The following is a 12,164-nucleotide window of genomic DNA, read 5'->3' on the forward strand; positions in this document are numbered from 1 at the left end:
GTCTTCTTCTTTGTCTTTCGACTGCTCCCGTTAGGGGTCGCCACAGCAGATTAATCGTTTCCATCTCACCCTGTCCTCTGTATCTTCCTCTGTCACACCAACCACCTGCATGTCCTCTCTCAGCACATCCATAAACCTCCTCTTTGGTCTCCCTCTTCTCCTCCTGCCTGGTGGCTCCATCCTCAGCATCCTTCTCCCTATATACCCTGGGTCCCTCCTCTGCACATGTCCAAACCATCTCAATCTCACCTCTCCGACTTTGTCTCCAAACCGTCCCACCTGAGCTGTCCCTCTGATATGTTCATTCCTAATCTTGTCCATTCTTGTCATTCCCAAAGAGAATCTCAACATCTTCAGCTCTGCCACCTCCAGCTCTGCCTCCTGTCTTTTTGTTAGTGCCACTGTCTCTAAACCATACAACATAGCTGGTCTCACTACTGTCTTGTAAACTTTCCCCTTCACTCTTGATATTCTTCGGTCACAAATCACTCCTACCACCTTTCTCCACCCACTCCACCCTGCCTGCACTCTCTTCTTCACCTCTTTACCACACTCTCCATTACTTTGAACAGTTGACCCCAAATATTTAAACTCATCTGCTTTCACCACTTCTACTCCTTGTAACTGCACTATTCCACTGGGCTCCCTCTCATTCACACACATATACTCAGTCTTGCTTCTACTGACTTTCATTCCCCTTCTCTCCAAAGCATATCTCCACCTCTCCAGATGACTCAACTTGCTCTCTACTCTCACTACAGATCACAATGTCATCTGCAAACATCATAGTCCATGGGGACTCATGTCTGATCTCATCTGTCAACCTGTCCATCACCACTGCAAACAAGACAGGACTCAGAGCTGATCCTTGGTGTAATCCCACCTCCACCTTGAATGAGTCTGTCATTCCGACTGTGCATCTCACCGCTGTCACACTATTCTTGTACATGTCCTGCACTACCCTAACGTACTTCTCTGCCACTCCAGACTTCCTCATACAATGCCACAACTCTTGTCTTGGCACCCTATCATAAGCTTTTTCTAAGTCCACAAACACACAATGTAACTCTTTCTGTCCTTCTCTGTACTTCTCCAACAGTATTCTCAGAGCAAACATTGCATCTGTAGTGCTCTTTCTCGGCATGAAACCATATTGCTGCTCACAGATCTTAACCTGTTTTCTAAGCCTAACTTCTACTACTCTTTCCCATAACTTCATGCTGTGGCTGATCAGCTTTATGCCTCTGTAGTTACTGCAGCTCTGCACATCACCCTTGTTCTTGAAAATAGGAACCAGCACACTTCCTCTCCACTCCTCAAGCATCTTCTCACTTTCCAAGATTTTATTAAACAATCTGGATAGAAACTCTACTGCCGTCTCTCCGAGACATTTCCATGCCTCCACTGGAATGTCATCTGGACCGACTGCCTTTCCACTCTTCATCCTCTTCATAGCAGCCCTCACGTCTTCCTTATTAATCTCTTGTACTTCCTGATTTACTCTCACCACATCATCCAGCCTTTTCTCTCACTCATTTTCTGTATTCATCAGCTCTTCAAAATATTACCTCCACCTTCTCAGCACACACTCCTCACTTGTCAGCACATTACCATGTGCATCTTTTACCACCCTAACCTGCTGCACATCCTTTCCAGCTCTGTCCTTTTGTCTGGCCAATCGGTACAAGTCCTTTTCTCCTTCCTTACTATTCAACTTCTTGTACAGCTCACAATATGCCTTTTCTTTCGCTTTTGCCACTTCTCTTTTCGCCTTACACCGCATCTCCTTGTACTCCTGTCTACTTTCTTCATCTCTCCGACTATCCCAAAACCTCTTTCTCCTTATGCTTTCCTGGACCTCTTCAGTCCACCACCAAGTCTCCTTGTCTTCCTTCCACTGTCCAGATGTCATACCCAGTACTGTCCTAGCTGTCTCCCTCACCACATCTGCATTACTTTTCCAGTTGTCCAAAACTGCTTCCCCTCTAACCAGTGCTTCTCTCACCTGCTCGCTAAATTTCACACAGCAGTCTTCCTCCTTCAGCTTCCACCATCTGATCCTTTATTGAGTTCTCACTCTCTTCTTCTTCTTTACCTCTAAAGTCATCCTACAAACAACCATCCTATGCTGTCTAACAACACTCTCTCCTGCCACCACCTTACAGTCTCTGATTTCTTTTAGCTTGCATCTCCTATAAAGAATGTAGTCCACCTGTGTGCACCTTCCTCCACTCTTATATGTCACCCTGTGCAAAATCAACTACCATCTGTCCTTCCCCATTCCTATCCTTGATACCATATCTACCCATTACTTCCTCATCACCTCTGTTCCCTTCACCAACATGCCCATTGAAGTCTGCTACTATCACCACTCTTTCATGCTTGGGTTCACTCTTCACCACCTCATCTAACACACTCCAGAAATCTTCTTTCTCCTTCATCTCACAACCTACCTGTGGGGCATATGCACTGATGATATTCATCATCACACCTTCAATTTCCAACTTCACACTCATCACCCTGTCAGACACTCGCTTAACCGCCAACACACTTTTAACATACTCTTCCTTTAAAATGACCCCAACACCATTTCTCTTCCTGTCCTCACCATGGTACAACAACTTGTACCCACCATCGATGCTCCTGCTCTTACTTCCCTTCCACTTGGTCTCTTGCACACACAATATGTCTACCTTTCTCTTCTCCATCATATCAGCCAGCTCTCTCCCTTTACCAGTCATACTACCAACATTCAAAGTCCCACTCTCATTTCCACCCTTCTAGTTTTCTTCTCCCGCTGTTTGTGGAAACGTTCTCCTCCTCTCTTCTTTCGTCGTCACAGTAACGACTAAATGACTCCTCTCAAAAGCCAAACTTGGCATCACAGTGCCATGACGCACGTGACTCTGCCAGTTCGGATCACATTGCCCCAGTTGTTTCATCCCGTTGGGGATCCCGACTTGATCCGCCTTGGGGGCGGGGGGCACCTGTGTATTCTCGCTTGCAGGTCTAGTTATTTGTCCTTATTGTTTCAGTACTGAGACACAAGCTTCTGCTTTTTTCCCCTGAGCTTTCAGCTTTTTTGTAACCTTAAAGTTGCTTCAGAGAAAGAACACAGATGTTGTTTGTGATGTTTCATTGGAGAGAATGAACTTTGAAGCAGACAACAATGATCAGGGATACAAGAGGACGTCACTGGCGTGTTCGGGTGTTGTGCTTATTCCAAATCTGTTCCACCTCCAAATCCTCAAGGACTCATTCACAGCTTTTGTAATCATAATCAGCTCCTGTTTCACACCTTCAGAATCTGCAGCTTCATTTGTGCATTTAAAAAGGTCACATGGTCCATCTGGATCTAAATTTAATGTGTACGTGCACAGATAGAAGTCTGAGCCTTTTAAGACGTTTAACAAGAATCACTAAACCAAAAACCATGTGACCCCTTTAAGTCACACCAAACCAACGTAACCAAATGTACAGCAATTTAAAACTCCAGCAGAGGGCAGCAGAGAGTTACTAATTTTAAGGCTTTCACGCAGCTTTTCAAATATTTTTGACCTTTTTTTAAATTCAATTTGATATAATGTTGAAGCATTAAGACAACATTTCGATATAATCAGAACCTTTTATCAAAACTGAATTACAGCATTTCAGAAACGTGTTCCATCTGGAAAAATACGGAACTGCATTTCTTAATTCTGTCGGAATGCTGTCAGATTGTATTTTTATTTTCCATTTATTCTGCAATGTGCTTCTTTCTGATTAAAGATCCTGCTCTGAAAAAAGAGTGAATCTTAAATTGCTTGAATTGGCAGAACTCAAATGAATTCTGTAAATCCCAACAATTTAATTGATTTGAGTGCTATCAGTTGAAGCACCTTATGATGTTGGTCCAAGCTGGTTTTAGCATCTATAACTATTGAATATATATAAATATTATCCAACCTGAGTCTCAGAGGTAACTTGTAAATACCGTAAACCTTAAATATGAGAGACCTGTACATGCTACTGTTACTGATGTGTGGTTGCAGGTTCAGGCTACTTCCAACAGTCGAAATGTTGAAATAACGTAAAGTGACTTTAACTCTTTTCATTGCAGCTGCAGAGCGACCTCGAAGGCATGTCGTGTCAACATCTTCCAACTGAGACAGAAAATCTGAGCAGAGTGTGATTTGGACAAAAGCACAAATCTGAAAGTTCCATGTCTCAGATCAGTGCAGGTTCCATTTCAAATACAGCATTAATTTTCTTAAATTTACCCTAAATGTTCTTGCAACCATCATTAGTAATTCACAAACTGCAGTGAGCTGATTTTTTTTTAATGGTGCATTCAGGTGGTCCTTGTCAAATCAAAGTCAGGAAATACCACATGAACAGATTCTGTCCAGGTACAGATTTTGCAGCGACTGCAGCCTTTAAATATGAAATTCATAATTGATATGGATGCACATTCCTGAAGCATCCAGCAGGTGGCAGCACAGCATGTGGTATCTTCCTTTCATTGCAGACTCCAGAACAATGTTCGAACCATAGGTGGTTCAAAGGATTCAAACCATTTCGAGTTAGCCATCACTAATTTAGAAACGTTCTGCACTGTCCCCAGCCACACGTTCTATCTATTCTTTAATTCCAGCTGCACTGTATATAATTCCAGCTGTTCGTCTGTATATTTCCCCTCGTAGTTGCCCAGGTAGAGGGCATCATATTTCTTCTAACGGTTGCTAGTTCAACTCTGTTCGTTAGCTGATGCTAACATGAGAAGTGAAGCAACACGTGAGAGATCAGGAAAAACAAAGCTGCATTTGGGATTCATGTGGTCCACAAGTGTTCATCACAAAATAATCATTGATCAGGCAGGCTGCTCTGTGGTTGGCACGAAGCTGGACTCTCTGGTGACGGTGGCACAGAAGAGAACACTGGACAAACTGCTGGACATTATGGACGATGCCAATCACCCTCTGCACACCGTCATCAGCAACCAGAGGAGCCTCTTCAGCCACAGACTGCTCCTTCCCAAGTTCAGGACTAACGGACTGAAAAACGCCTTTGTCCCTCAGACCATCAGACTGTACAACTCCTCACTTGGGGAGGAGGAGTAACAGGAAGACAGAGGACGGGAAGGAGAGGAACAGTAGTACCCAGTAAACCAGTAGCGAGCAGTATGTCTGGTATTCATATTTGCAAATTGTTTTTTACTTTCACTTTTGATACTCTGTGTGCTTCTTACCCTGTGTGCTGCTATACAATGCTGCTGGAACCTCTGATGGACTCTTTCCAAGGGATTAATACAATTCTATCTAATCTAATCAGTTTATTCTCATGATGTGTTCATTTTAACTTGGCAAGTACCAAGATGATAGGTTGTGCAAAATCTAACAAACCATCCATCTATTTTCTATACCCGCTTACTCCAATTAAGGGTCATGGGGGGCTGGAGCCTATGCCAACAGTCATAGGGTGTGAGGTGGGGTTCACCCTGGACAGGACGTGACGTACAGACAAACACACACATTCACACCCGCACGCACACCTACGGACAATTAACGTTTCCAGTCCACTTAACCTGCGTGTCTTTGGATGTGGGAGGAAGCCCACACAAACACAGGGAGAACACGCACAACTCCACACAGAAAGGCCACAAGTGGGAAGCAATCCCATGACCTTCTTGCTGTTAGGCAACATTGCTAACCACTAATCCACCGTGCTGCCCAATCTAACAAACCACTTTTTTTTTAATTAAAGCTGTTTGTACTACAACAGGAATCAACAATCCGGCAGCTAACGAGTAAAATCTGATTTGTGCTTCACCACTGAGTGTTAATGTCGAATAGGAAGACACTCAAGATGTAGGATCAAGTCTGGTGGGAAATAAACCAATAGTAGAAGATACATTACATACACTTGTAAATACGGTCATAGTATTTTCCTGGACAATGTGGAAAAGATGAAATAACAAATATTGTAAAAAACTGTGTAAGCAAAAGATCAACTGACCATGAAGATTTAGACATGATGACTGTAAAAAGTATAATAGAAACTGTTATTGAACCATTTACTTATATTTGCAATCTGTCTCTGTCAACTGGGATTTTCCAGATGAAATGAAAATTGCCAAGGTAGTGTTGGGAAAGTGTAGGAACACGGACCCACAACAGGGGGCGCAAATGAACGGACAATGGAATAGGTCAAATAACAACACTTTACTGTTGCGAACGTGCACAACAAACACAACAAATTACAACAATGGACAAAGTTCAATTCACAAGGTGTCGTGTGGGCAGGCTCGAAGATAGGAGACGCCTCTCCAAAGTAGAACCGGAACCACACGGTTTCCTCCGCCACAGGACCCCGGGAATACTGGAGCCGCCAAGTTCCGAACTCCCAGGTGGCCACTGCCTCCGCGTGTCGGACCTGGTACTGCTGGCGAGGAACAAGAACACAATTAACGTGGGCGCGTTTGCACCCAGCAACCTGTACGGCAGGGAAGCTACCTCCACCTCTCGTTGGAGAAAAAAAGTCTTCCAGGTAGAACGATATCTCGGCGATGAGGTGGAGATGCCGTCCTGCTGATATACCCCAGTGATAATTGCCGGCAGCTGTCTCAGGTGATGGGTGACAGCTGTTACCGAGGCTGCTCCTGTGGGGCGGCGGCGCCCTCTGGTGGTGGTGGGCCAGCAGTACCTCCTCTTCAGCGGCCCACACAACAGGACCCCCCCCTCAACGGGCGCCTCCTGGCGCCCGACCGGGCTTGTCCGGGTGGCGACGGTAGAAGTCGGCCTGGAGGGCCGGGTCCAGGATGAAGCTCTTCTTCACCCAGGAGCGTTCTTCGGGACCATACCCCTCCCAGTCCACCAGATATTGAAAGCCCCGGCCCATCCGACGGACGTCCAACAACCGGCGCACTGTCCAAGCCGGCTCGCCATCGATGATCCGGGCAGGAGGTGGTGCCGGACCGGGTGTACAGAGGGGCGAGGTGTGATGGGGCTTGAGCTTCGACACATGAAACACAGGATGGATCCGCAGTGAGGCTGGAAGCTGAAGCCTCACTGCGGCGGGATTGATGACCTTGAGGATTTTAAACGGTCCTATGTACCTGTCCTGTAGTTTAGGGGAGGTCACTTGTAGTGGGATGTCCTTTGTGGACAACCACACTTCCTGCCCGGGGCGATACGTAGGGGCCGGGGTCCGCCGCCGGTCTGCATGGGTCTTCGCCCTCATCCGGGCCTTCAACAAAGCAGAACGGGCGGCGCGCCACACCCGACGGCACTTCCGCAGGTGGGCCTGGACCGAGGGCACACCGACCTCCCCCTCAACCACCGGGAACAACGGGGGCTGATACCCCAAACACACCTCAAAGGGGGAGAGGCCGGTGGCTGATGACACTTGACTGTTGTGGGCGTACTCGATCCAGGCCAGATGAGTACTCCAGGCCGCCGGGTGCGCGGCTGTCACACAACGCAGTGTTTGCTCCATCTCTTGATTGGCCCGCTCTGCTTGCCCGTTGGTCTGGGGGTGATACCCGGACGAGAGACTGACCGTGGCCCCCAGTTCCCGGCAAAAGCTCCTCCAGACATGCGAGGAGAACTGGGGACCGCGATCGGAGACGATGTCTGATGGTATCCCATGCAGGCGGACGACGTGGTGGACCAGGAGGTCCGCCGTCTCCTGGGCCGTAGGGAGCTTCGGGAGGGCCACGAAGTGGGCCGCCTTGGAGAATCGGTCCACTATCGTGAGGATCACGGTGTTTCCCTGGGACGGCGGGAGGCCCGTGACAAAATCCAGGCCGATGTGGGACCAGGGGCGATGAGGCACGGGCAGCGGCTGTAGCAGTCCCGGAGCCTTGCGATGGTCGGCCTTGCCCCTGGCACAGGTGGTACAGGCCTGGATATAGTCCCGGACGTCGGCCTCCAGGGACGCCCACCAGAAGCGCTGCCGGACAACTGCCACGGTCCTTCGCACCCCCGGGTGACAGGAGAGCTTAGAGCCGTGACAGAAGTCCAGGACTGCAGCCCTTGCCTCTGGTGGGACGTAAAGTCTGTTCTTTGGTCCAGTCCCGGGGTCCGGGCTTCGTGCCAGGGCCTCCCGGACGGTTCTCTCTACGTCCCAGGTGAGGGTGGCCACGATAGTGGACTCCGGGATGATGGGTTCCGGTGGATCCGACAACTCCGCTTTGACCTCGTCTTCGTGTACCCGGGACAAGGCATCCGACTTCTGGTTCTTGGTCCCGGGCCGGTAGGTGATGCGGAAGTCAAAACGGCCGAAGAACAGTGACCAGCGGGCTTGCCTGGGATTCAGCCGCTTGGCGGTCCTGATATATTCCAGGTTCCGGTGGTCAGTGAAAACCGTGAATGGCACGGACGTTCCCTCCAACAGGTGTCTCCACTCTTCAAGAGCCTCTTTCACCGCAAGGAGTTCTCGGTTGCCGACGTCATAGTTCCGTTCAGCCGGGGTCAACCTGCGGGAAAAATAGGCACACGGATGAAGGACCTTATCGGTCTTCCCACTCTGGGACAGCACAGCTCCTATCCCTGAGTCCGAGGCATCCACTTCAACCACTAACTGGCGACTAGGATCGGGCTGCACCAGAACGGGTGCAGACGAGAAGCGCCGTTTCAACTCCTTGAACGCGGCATCGCAACGATCCGACCAGGTGAAGGGGACTTTTGGTGAGGTCAGGGCTGTCAGGGGGCTAGCAACCTGGCTGTAGCCCTTAATGAACCTCCTGTAGAAATTCGCAAAGCCGAGGAACTGTTGCAGCTTCCTACGGCTTGTGGGTTGGGGCCAGTCTCTCACCGCTGCAACCTTGGCCGGATCAGGAGCGACGGAGTTGGGGGAGATGATGAACCCCAGGAAGGACAAAGAAGTGCGGTGAAACTCACACTTCTCTCCCTTAACAAACAGCCGGTTCTCCAATAACCGCTGCAGGACCTGACGTACATGTCGGACATGGGTCTCAGGATCCGGAGAAAAGATGAGTATGTCGTCTAAATATACGAAGACGAATCGGTGCAGGAAGTCCCGCAAGACATCATTAACCAATGCTTGGAACGTCGCGGGAGCATTTGTAAGACCGAACGGCATGACCAGGTACTCAAAATGACCTAACGGGGTGTTAAATGCCGTCTTCCACTCGTCTCCCTTCCGGATCCGAACCAGGTGATACGCATTCCTAAGATCAAGCTTGGTGAATATCTTGGCTCCATGCAGGGGCGTGAACACCGAATCCAACAAGGGTAAGGGGTATCGGTTACGAACCGTGATTTCGTTCAGCCCCCTGTAATCAATGCATGGACGTAATCCGCCATCCTTTTTCCCCACAAAAAAGAAACCCGCACCCATCGGGGAGGTGGAATTCCGGATCAACCCGGCAGCCAAAGAGTCCCGGATGTAGGTCTCCATTGATTCGCGTTCAGGTCGTGAGAGGTTGTACAGCCTGCTGGACGGGAACTCAACGCCTGGAACCAAATCAATGGCACAATCATACGGGCGGTGCGGGGGAAGGGTGAGTGCCAGATCCTTGCTGAACACCTCCGCAAGGTCATGGTACTGCACCGGCACCGTCCCTAGATTGGGCGGGGCTCTGACCTCCTCCCTGGCCTGGGAACCGGGAGGAACCGAGGAACCTAAACATACCCGATGGCAGGTCTCGCTCCACTGGACCACTACCCCGGACGGCCAATCGATCCGGGGATTGTGCTTCAACATCCAGGGAAAACCTAAAATCACACGGGAGGTGGCCGGAGTTACAAAAAACTCGATCTCCTCCCGGTGATTCCCCGACACCACCAGAGTTACTGGTGGTGTCTTGTGGGTGATTGGAGGGAGTAGGGAGCCATCTAGTGCCCGTACCTGCACAGGCGAGGTAAGCGCCACCAGAGGGAACCCTATCTCCCTGGCCCATTTGCTATCAAGCAAATTCCCTTCTGAGCCCGTGTCCACCAGTGCTGGGGCCTTCAGGGTTAAATCCTCATAAAGGATTGTAACTGGGAGTTGTGTGGCGATGTGGGTGTGTCCCACGTGAACGTCTCGGCCCCCCCCTAGCCCAGTGTCTAGGGGCGGGCGTTGGTGTTTAACCGTTCGGGGCAGTCTCGTACCTGATGCTCAATCGAGCCACAAACAAAACACGCTCCGCGGGCCAGCCTCCTTTGTGTGACCGGTGCCCTAAATGTTGCCCTACTCGTGTCCATAGCTTCGTCAGCAGGGGGAGCTGTGATCGCACGGAGCGCAGGGGCCGTGGAGCGTGGGGAGGGCGGAACGCGGTCGGAACCGGAAGGGAGAGGGACGACGCGTGCCTGGCCACGCCCTTCGTCTCGTTCCCGACGGCGCTCATTTAACCGATTGTCTAATCGTATGACAAGATCGATAAGCCCATCCAAATCCCGCGGTTCGTCCTTAGCCACCAGGTGCTCCTTGAGGACCAATGACAGTCCGTTTACGAAGGCGGCGCGGAGGGCAGTGCTATTCCAGCCGGACCTCGCAGCCGCGATGCGGAAGTCGACTGCATAGGCAGCTGCGCTCCGCCGCCCCTGTCTCATTGACAGCAGCACAGCTGAAGCGGTCTCTCCTCTATTAGGGTGATCGAACACTGTTCTGAGCTCCCTCACAAACCCATCATATGTCAGAAGGAGCCGTGAACTTTGCTCCCAGAGCGCTGTAGCCCAAGCGCGTGCCTCACCACGAAGCAGATTTATCACATAAGCTACTTTGCTAGCGTCGGTCGCGTACATGACGGGACGCTGTGCGAAGACGAGCGAACACTGCATAAGGAAATCCGCGCACGTCTCCACACAGCCTCCGTACGGCTCTGGGGGGCTTATGTATGCTTCAGGGGATGGTGGGGGGGGTCGTTGGACAACCAGCGGAACGTCGCTGTCACGCACAGGGTCTACGGGAGGGAGAGCCGCAGCGGCGCCCGGAGGGCGCGCTTCCACCTGCGCGGCGAGAGCCTCCACCCTGCGGTTCAGGAGGGCGTTCTGCTCGGCCATCAAGTCTAACCGAGTCGTGAAAGCGGTGAGGATCCGCTGCAACTCACTGATTACCCCTCCTGCGGACGCCTGTGCGCCTTGTTCTTCCGTTGGCCGTTCAACAGCCGGTTGACGCCCCTCGGGATCCATGACGCTGGCCGAGATATCCTGTTGGGAAAGTGTAGGAACACGGACCCACAACAGGGGGCGCAAATGAACGGACAATGGAATAGGTCAAATAACAACACTTTACTGTTGCGAACGTGCACAACAAACACAACAAATTACAACAATGGACAAAGTTCAATTCACAAAGGTGTCGTGTGGGCAGGCTCGAAGATAGGAGACGCCTCTCCAAAGTAGAACCGGAACCACACGGTTTCCTCCGCCACAGGACCCCGGGAATACTGGAGCCGCCAAGTTCCGAACTCCCAGGTGGCCACTGCCTCCGCGTGTCGGACCTGGTACTGCTGGCGAGGAACAAGAACACAATTAACGTGGGCGCGTTTGCACCCAGCAACCTGTACGGCAGGGAAGCTACCTCCACCTCTCGTTGGAGAAAAAAAGTCTTCCAGGTAGAACGATATCTCGGCGATGAGGTGGAGATGCCGTCCTGCTGATATACCCCAGTGATAATTGCCGGCAGCTGTCTCAGGTGATGGGTGACAGCTGTTACCGAGGCTGCTCCTGTGGGGCGGCGGCGCCCTCTGGTGGTGGTGGGCCAGCAGTACCTCCTCTTCAGCGGCCCACACAACAGGTAGTCCCATTATATAAAAATGGAGACAAACATAAATTCTTTAATTACAGGCCAGTATCATTGCTTCCACAGTTTTCTAAAATTATGGAAAAAGTTTTTGTGACAAGGTTGGATAAATTCACTGAGAAACATCATATTTTAAATAATGCTCAGTATGGATTCAGAACAAAACATTCGACAGCTATGGCAATTATGGAATTAATAGAGAAAATATCAACAACAATAGAAAATAAGGATTATTTTGTAAGTATTTTTATTGACTTGAAAAAAGCTTTTGATGTTATTGACCACTCAAGATTGCTTCACAAGTTACAACAATATGGAATAAGAGGTATTGCACATCAGTGGGTAAAAAGCTACTTAGAAAACAGAAAACAGTTTGTTCAGATAAATAATATCAAATCAGAATTGTGTAATATTGCTTATGGAGTACCACAAGGATC

Source organism: Thalassophryne amazonica, chromosome 12, assembly GCF_902500255.1.
Source record: "Thalassophryne amazonica chromosome 12, fThaAma1.1, whole genome shotgun sequence".
Taxonomy (NCBI): domain Eukaryota; kingdom Metazoa; phylum Chordata; class Actinopteri; order Batrachoidiformes; family Batrachoididae; genus Thalassophryne; species Thalassophryne amazonica.